The sequence below is a fragment of the Triticum dicoccoides genome, chromosome 7B (genome assembly GCF_002162155.2).
Source record: "Triticum dicoccoides isolate Atlit2015 ecotype Zavitan chromosome 7B, WEW_v2.0, whole genome shotgun sequence".
In the NCBI taxonomy this organism is placed as follows: Eukaryota; Viridiplantae; Streptophyta; class Magnoliopsida; order Poales; family Poaceae; genus Triticum; species Triticum dicoccoides.
In genome coordinates, this window is record NC_041393.1 from 480056616 (window position 1) to 480064377 (window position 7762).

The following is a 7762-nucleotide window of genomic DNA, read 5'->3' on the forward strand; positions in this document are numbered from 1 at the left end:
ATGATTTTATTTCAAAATTTGAAAAAAAAAACAATTCCTAAACCTTTTAAAATTTTTGAACATTTTCCAACTTGGCGTTTTTCTTCAAATTTATGATTTTTTAATTTCGTGAACATTTTTAAATTGGTGAACGTTTTAAAACTTCATAAGTATTTTAAAATCGTCTTAATTTTTTGAATTAGTATTTTTTTTGAATTTGTGAGCATTTTTAGTTTTTTTATGTTTACAAATTCGTGAATATTCTTTATGTTCGTGAACATTTTTGTAACTCGTGAATTTTTTTAGTTTGTGAATACTTTTAAATTCACGAACGGTTTTCAAATTAGAGTTCCAATTCGTGAGTATTTTCAAAATTTACGATTTTTTCAAATTTGTGAATACTTTATCAAATTCATAAAGTTTTTAAAAATTCTTAAGCTTTTAAATAATCCGTTAAACATTTTTAAATTCATGGACATATTCGAAATTAAAATAAAACCAACCAAAAAAACCCGGCGGTAATATATACAATGCAAACAATTAAATCCACTGCTAGGCATCGGTGGGTCTATCTGAATCGCTTGATCTGTCGCCACATGGGCTGTTAGATGAAGCAGGTCAGCGCCATTGTATTGTCAGCGAACATGATTGTTGTGGCCACCTACTACTATGGCACACCTGGCTATTGTGGTGAACAATTTAAATAAATCCAGTACATTCGTTGAAAAGATGTGATTTTAAAAAAAAACTTGCGAACAGTTTTCGAAAATTTCATGAACATGTTTACAAAATTTTGTGAACATTTCTTTGGAGAAATTGAACATTTCTTTAAAACACAACATTTATTTATATTTTTAACATTTCTTGAAAGTATGATATTTTTTCAAATTTCAAACATTTTTTCAAACATGAACATATTTTGAAAACATATGTTTTTTATAACAACATGCTTTTTTAAGTTTGTGAACATATTTTGAAAGCTCAAACTTGTTTCCAGTTTGAATATCTTTTGAAATCGCAAAGTTTTTTTCAAATATGCGTTTTTATGAAAAAGCAAATATTGAAACAAAAAGGAAGAATAGAAAAAAAATGACAAAAAAGAAGAAGTTAAAATTAAATCGTTTTAGGAACCTTCAAGAAGATTCCGAAAACTGGTCGGCAACTGTCCGAAAGGTTAGGTTCCCAAAACTAGGTGGGTCGCACGTGTAATACCCTCAAGTGGACCGTGCCATTTACAGATTGATGTGCACTCTTCGCGCCATACAAAAATTCAGAGCCCGTGCAAAAAAGCCGTCTGAGCTCATGTTTTCATTGGTTTATAAATATATTAGTACTACAAAAACACTACTATATCAAATTGTCTAGCTTTGACGAGACAAATTTAGTTTCCAAATTAGTTACTCCAGAATCTGATTTGTACTATATAGCAAAAAGTTATACACCAAAATATGATTGATTCCAAATTCAATTTTCATGTCCCTCAAATTATCCATATTAGATAAGAAAATCACTCCAACTCATAGAAAAAGATAAGAGAATCATAGATTTAAAGCTGAGATTAGTTATGAGAGGGAATGTCCTATTGAGAAGACGTCGTGTGCCGTGGTCGCTCATGGTGGTGATGCCTTACCTAATAATCATATCAATGCTGGACGATTGCAGTGATCGATTGGGGTTTCGTAAGGGGTAGACTAACCGAGCACTTGAGATGTGTGAGCATTTCTTTACATTGTGTAAGCATTTTCTAAAATGTATGAACCGTTTCTTTGAGATGTGTGAGCATTTCTTTGAATGGAACAATTTTTTTAAAGTTGCACGGACATTTTTTTAGATTGTGTAAACATTTTAAAGAAATGTCAAAATATTTTTTGAAACACGTGATTTTTTTTAATGTTGCAACCAATTTTTTTGAATGCTATCAATATTCTTCAAAAGTTGCATGAACATTTTTTACACTACCTGGATATTTTTATATATGATTTTAACACCTTTAAAAATGTAAGTAATTTTGAAATATCTATTTTTTGAAATACAAAAAGAAGAAGCAAAATGAACTTGTGCGTCATGCAGAGGCGAGGAGACGATCGTGCTCGCTGCAGGTGAGCTATAGACACACCCATTTGCCTATTCTTACACACAAGAGGGGGCCCACTGAAATCACTAATTAATTAAGGGTATGCAATCTAGGAGTTTTTCTTATTTATTTTCTTGTAGATTAATTTTTCCAAAACGTTTTATTTATTAAACCATGCGTCTAAATCACGAGCAATTTTCACCATTGAATTTCCCGCGTCTAGATCTTCAAAACTAGATCCCATGTTAATAGGTTTTGACAAACTTTTTCATTTCACAAAAATCTGGAATAAAAAACCCTAAAACAGAAAAAGCCGAAAACTGAAGAAACCGGAAACAAGAAAAACCCAAAAAAGGGAAAAACCAAAACCAAAAAAACCCACATAAGCACAAATTTTCTTTTTCATGTTTTCGGAAGCACAACTATGCTTTTCTCTTTTCTGGAAGCACATATGTGGTTCTCGTGAAAGCACTGCTCTCCGACCCCTCTCCCTCCCTCAAAAATTCCACCTAAACCTAGGGAAAACCAAGCAAAAACCAAAAGACCGATAAAAACCCACCTGGAAAACGTGTTTAGAAAAGGAAAGATGAAACTGAAATCCCATGGGTACATGACACGCGACAGCTATCGGGCACACCACTTGGTGCCCTCCTAGGCCAAGAAACTAACCTATGCAAAAACTCTCCAAAGGATACCCATTATTAGCTGCTCCCGATTTCTTGTTTTCCTTTAGACGCCCAAGAGGCTAGCAAGATGCACCAAGTGCACGGGCTTTAAAAGCCGACCAGACCACATGACATGAGTTGTGCGTCGGTTACTTATCCAATGTTTAATCCATTTGTGGGCCGGTCTCTCCAAGCACTAAAAAATGGTTAATGCACATGTAATGGTTGTATTTAAAATTTCATCTTGCAAAGATTTATACCACGGACAAGATGTCTAGATTTGATTGTAATTCTTAGTTGTAGGAATTACTTTGTAATTTTTTTGATCATGTATTCAAAGCAGTTCACTTGTAATGGTTGCGAGTATGAATAAGGTTACATGTTCAAAAATAAACCAAACATCTTCACAAAATACTGTAACTTGTATCAACATAAAAAACATTTAGTTATTAATATTAGTTGAGTGATTTCCCTAAAAAAAATCAAGTAGCTCATGGATAACTCGAAGGTGCCATTTTTTTTATCATACGTAATCCACAACTATTCATATTACGTGCTGGGCACCAACCAAGAGGAGGCGGGGCTCTCTCCAAATCATTCCGAAGAGCCGAGATCGCACAAAGGAAAAATTAGCTAGCTCAGCATGTTTGCTCCTTTAGGCTATTTAAATTCCGTGGGTGTTGTAGCTACCGAGAGCACAACAGTTAATTATGTCTCTCCTAGAAGTTGGTTATCAACTTCTCATTTTGTTTTAGGATTCTTCTTTTTTGTGGGCCATTTCTGGCATGCAGGAAGAGCCCGAGCTGGCCCATACCCCCTAGCCCTTACTCTCTTGTTTCGGTGGTTGGGCTCTACCTTTTTTCCGTCTCTTGGCTAGTTTGTCTTCCTTTTCTTTTTGAGGGTAACGTCAGAACCTCTCTTTCTAAGTTATGTTTTTTTATTTTTATCAATTTCCATTCGTTTAGTACGAGATCGAATTCAAGAACGATTAATGACTACTAAACTCTGGTTTTGTCTTTTTGTTATAGAAATTTAATAATTCTTTATTAAAGTATAAAGAAAACAAATAACTATTGCTTATTGGAAATCCTTTCTTATTTTCAACCAGACTAGATTTTTATGATATAATATAATTTCTAACTATATAATTTATACACAAAAATACCCTAAGGGCTTATGCACTCTACTCGTAAACGAGCGTTAGAGCTTTTTGAGCAAGCGAGCAAAGCTTTCCTTGAGCTTCCCCCTTCACTCACCCCAGAATTGCATTTCCGCTTCATTGGATACCCAGCTACCTATCCCTACGAAAAAGCAAGCCTACTTACTACATGTTTTCCTCTATTGGCAAATACGCATATACTGACCTACTCCCATGCATATCTTGCATCGATCAAATTCAGAGTGCTGCCTTTACTTCATCTGCCCTGAACGGAGCCAAGAAGCTTGCGTTCATTCCTTCCATTACTCGCCTGTTTACTTTCCCCGGTAGCTCAGGATCGGGAGATCCTACCTTGGGTTATGTTTGACAGGGATGGTCAGTGGATTTCTATTGGTTTCGAAGGAGGATAGTGATGCATTGGGGAAGGCTCGAAAGGTTATTCGATCCATAACTATTCGGGTTACGCATGGATACATCCCATGGACGAAAAGCAAGACCCATACCTACCCATACTAATCGATTTACACATGGATACATCCCATGGACGAATAGCACGATGAAAACCCTATGTATTCGGGTTTGGTGCCCATGGACACTTATTCCCATTTATATCATATGCCATATATGGTTCATGAATACTAACGTTTGGCCGTAGCGAAGCACCGGTGTAATGCTAGTAAAATTAAAACGTGGTTTGGACATCTTTTTTTGAACACTAGAAGACACCAATGATGAGCTAGATGAGAAAAAACCAATGAGACAAATATGACAAACTGGGATACCAAAGTTGGAGAAATAGTAACCATGGTGGTAGAAGATGAAAATTTAAAGATCAAAAGTATATAAGTCTTTAAGCTTATTAACATAAGTTGTGACGCCCCCAATTCGATCGTACACTAATCATACACACAAATGTGTACGATCAAGATCAGGGGCTCACAGAAAAATATCACAACACAACTCTAGACACAAATAAAATAATACAAACTTTATATTACAAGCCAGGGGCCTCGAGGGCTTGAATATATAGCTCGATACACAAGAGTCAGCAGAAGCAGCAATATCTGAGAACAACCATAAGTTAAACAAGGGTGCCTTAAGAAGGCTAGCACAAAAGCAACACGATCAAAGAGGCAAGGACTCCTACCTGGGACCTCCTAACTACTCCTGGTCGTCGGCGGTCTCCACGTAGTAGTATCTGTCAGCGGTGGCATCTAGCTCCAGGGATCCATCATCTGGTTGTAACAACCGGAAAGACGAAAGAAGGGGGAAAAGGGGTAGCAAAGCAACCGTGAGTACTCATCCAAAGTATTCGCAAGCATCAGATCTATACTAAGTATGCATTGGTAGCAAATGAAAGGTTTGTATCTGTGGACTGAACTGCAGAATGCCAGAATAGAGGGGGAAGGCCTAGCCTATCAAAGACTAGCATCTTCAAGCAGCTCCAAGCATCTTGCAGCATGTAGAGGAGTAAATAATAGCATTTTAATATTAAACAAGCATGTTGTAACATCAACGCCCAGAGATCCTTCCCCGAGTCCCTACTGGAAAGCAATCTCAGAGCCACATATCCATCACATATCTCAAGTATCCATTTCTAGTTATATAAGATCAGGATACAAGTCTGAACGTCCATTATCGTGGACACAGTATTCGAATATATAACTTCCCTGCAGGGATGCACCACGTTACCCAACACGCTCGATCACTCTGGCTGGACACACCTTTCTGGGGTCAATGCCCGACCTCGGAAGATCAACACGTCGCAGGCCTACCTAGGCTCAGCAGAGAGGTCCCCGCCGGTCTACATCCTAAGCACTCCGGGGTCTTGGGCCCATCGCCCGCAGCACTCCAGGTCGTTGCGTGCATGGTGAATACCAGCACCGCCTTGGATGGCCAACAGGATTCGACCGTGCCGCACTGCTGAACTGGACGTTTGACAAAGCTTCGGCTGATACTGCGACGTCGAGGCCCATAACTATTCTCGCGTGATGGTTAGTGTGTAAAGGCAAGAGGCCAACTCGGAACAAATACCCAAACCTGTTAGTGCATTGGGGGCTCGCGGAGACGAGCAGATACTCACGATAATGTGACCCCGTTACCCCGTCCCGTGGACTTACGGCAAGGGCCCAGACTGCCTGTCCATGCCACGTGGAAAACTCGCGGGTGCTCTACGGGCCCGCCCGACTTCCACATCAACTCGCGGGTACCCCTCAGGGCCGACCCGACTTCAACAATGGTCTCAAGTAAAGTCCGGGTAACCGCGTGTCCAAACATCAAGGGGAAAACCCGAGGAATCACCCTCGGAGGATTCCACTCAATGTAATCATCAAGGTGAACGTAAGAGGAACCACCCTCGAGGTTCACAATTGAGGGGTTGCATGACAGAGTCGTATCGGAAGTGGTTAAGGAGGAATCACCCTCGATGACCATGACCGAATAGCTACACTACAGAGATCTCATCAGGAGTGACGTATGAGGTATCACCCTCGACACTCGATGGTAACTCTGCAGAGTCGAGCAACAAAAGGGGCGTGATGTGATGTGAGGTTTCGGGCTCTGGTTGTCGATCATGTTGATCGAGGCGTCGATGATACCAGGGGCAACAAGGACAAGTGGGGGTCACTGATGGATCACTAACCAACCTATACTAAGAAGTTTAGGATAAGCAAGTAAGGTACAACAGCAGGTACAAAAGCAGGCTATGCATCAGGATAGGAGCAATCAATACAGTAGCAAAATCTAATGCAAGCATGAGAGAATGGAATGGGCGATATCGGGATGATCAAAGGGGGGGCTTGCCTAGAAACTCCGCTGAAAGGGAAGAAGTGTCGTCGGTGACGTAGTCGATCACAGCGGTAGCATCGGTCTCAGGTCTACCGGAGAGAAGAGGGGGAAGAAACAGTAAATACACGACAACATAAGCATAACAAGACAATAAACGGTGGTAGAGGTGTTCTAACACAGTGCTAGGCGATACTGGCGAAGGGGGAAACATCCGGAAAAGTTTTCCCGGTTCCTGACATGTGTCAGACAAATGAACCGGAGGGGAAAGGTTGCATGTTCGCTATGCTAGGAATGTGTGGCAGACGAACGGAGGGCTTAGTTGGATTCGTCTCGTCGTTCTGAGCAACTTTCATGTACAAAGTTTTTCGATCCGAGCTACGGTTATTTTTCTATGAATTATCAAAGTTTAAACATTATTTTAAAACTATTAATAATTCTAAAAAAGAGTTATTGCATCAGCACAACGTCAGCAGTCAACGGGGCGTTGACTGGTCAAACTGAGGTGGGGGACCCACCTGTCATTGACTGTTCCTAAGTAGCAGACTTAATTAAACTAATTAGGTTGTTAGTTAGTTAATTAAGAAAATTAATTAATTATTCTACTAATTAATTAATTAGTTTTTTAACTTTTATTTTTTTAAAGATTTTGGGGGTGGGCCCCACTGTCATAGGCCCGGGGGGCAACCGGGCAAAACGGGTGCGGGCGCCCGCCCGCATGTCCACGGGCGTGCGGGCGCTGGAGCCGGGCGTAACGGGCGGCGGGGCGGGACAGACCCGCCACGGCTCGCGTGCACACGCCCGAGGCGTGGCCGCGGCCAAGGCGCGCCGCGAGCGAGCATGGCGCGGCGGGGCGGGGCCTGCAGTGGCCGGAGGCGGGAAGGGCCATGGAGGCGCGACAGAGGAGGGCGGAGTCGAGCGTGGCAGAAGGTAGCAGTGGGGCGTGAGGGTCGACAAGCAGCGCGACGGACTGTGGTGGCGGACAGCAGGGGTAGGGGCGGCGCGAGCAGGTGCAGCCTATGCGTCGCGGGGAGGCGGGACGGAAGGAGGCTCGCAGGCGGGGCAGTGGGAGGGCGGCGGCCACGGCGATGCGGCGCAACG